The sequence below is a fragment of the Echinops telfairi genome, unplaced genomic scaffold (assembly GCF_000313985.2).
Source record: "Echinops telfairi isolate 266 unplaced genomic scaffold, ASM31398v2 ScPeMD7_7427;HRSCAF=8465, whole genome shotgun sequence".
Classification (NCBI taxonomy): domain Eukaryota; kingdom Metazoa; phylum Chordata; class Mammalia; order Afrosoricida; family Tenrecidae; genus Echinops; species Echinops telfairi.
The window spans coordinates 12,923,826-12,925,495 of NW_022111327.1; positions in this window are offsets into that span (position 1 = coordinate 12,923,826).

A 1,670-nucleotide genomic window follows, 5' to 3' on the forward strand; every position below is an offset into this window, starting at 1 on the left:
AGAGCAAATGTTTTGAGAATGATGAGGGTAATGAATGTACAAATGTGCTTTACACAATTGATGTGTGTATGGATTGCGATAAAAGTTGTATGTGCCCCTAATAAAATGATTTAAAAAATAAATAGTAATCAAGCGGCCATCTAGCTCAGAAGCAACAAAGCACACAGGGAAGAAGCACACCAGCCGGTGTGATCACGAGGCGTTGAAGTGATCAGGTAGTAGACACCAAAGAACAAGAACCATCATTGCGTGCTCACCTTCCCCATATAAACGCTGAAGACAAAAGGGAGATGTAGGGCAGTGATATGATAAAATAATTTATAAATTATCAAGGATTCATGAGGGAGAGGGGAGCAGGGAGGGAGGGGGGAAAATAAAAATGAGGAGCTGACTCCAGGAGCCCAAGCGGAAAGCGAGTGTTTTGAGAATGATGTGGGCAACAAGTGTATAAGTGTGCTTTACACAATTGATGAATGTATGGATTGTGATGAGTTGTATGAGCCCCAATAAAATGATTTTTAAAATTAAAATAAATAAATAAAATAAAAACAGACCAAAAAGAAAAAGTTGTGGGCGAGAAAAGGAAATGCACAAAAGCATGATTGATGGTAGATAGATACGTCAGAGTTACCAGTGAGATCATAGAAGTGGGAAAGAGACCATGACTGGGACGTGCATTGTGTTAGACAGAAGAGCTCACAAGATTGGCCCAGGGCTTTCAGACCACGACAGTCAGGGCATGACTCCTGGGCATGACTCTAGTATGTGAGCTCAGTATGGTAGTGTCTATTAAGGATACACCAGGGCAAACTGTTACGGGAGCTTGCCCCTCCATGTGTCTGACCAGGAAACAGACATAAGAAAAGTCTTTGATTTGGGACTCTGCTGGACAGAATGGCTAATAACTCTTTGAAGGTAAGGAGGGAAAAACAGTACACTCTGCCCACAAGAAAGTCTGCTCACATCCCTGGGTCATGGTAAAAAAATACTTCAGTAGAGGCTTAATACAAGTGTGCTCTCTGCAAATGGATTTGGGCTTCCATTGCTACACACGTGACTGCTGTTAGGTGCCTTGGAATCCATTCTGACTCATAGAGACCCTATGTACCGCAGTAGGAAAGACCGCTCGGCACTGAGCCATCCTCACAATTGTTCTTGTATTTCAGGCCATTCTTGCAGCCACTGTACAAATCGAAGTGGGCTCTCAGGAAATGGATTTGGCCTTTCACTGTTAGCCATGTGCCTGTTGTTAGGTGCCTTGAAATCAGACCCTATGCACTGCAGAAAGAAACAGCCTGATGCTATGCCATCCACACAATTGTTCTCAAGTTTCAGCCCATTATTGCAGTCACTGTATAAATCCATTCTGTTGAGGGTCTTCCTCTTTTTCACTGCTGTTCTGTTACCAAGCATGAGGTCCTTTTCCAGAGACTAGTCTCTCCTAACACCATGTCCAAAGTACATGAGACAAAGTCTTCCCATGCTCGCTTCTAAGGAGCCTTGTGGCTGTACTTCTTCCAAGTCAGATTTGTTCGTTCTTTTGGTAGTCCATGTTCTTTCAATATTCTTCTCCAGCTCTTCTTCTTCTTCTTCTAAACGGTTTTATTGGGGGTTCATACAGTCCTTATCACAATCCATCCATCCATCCATCCATCCATCCATCCACCCAT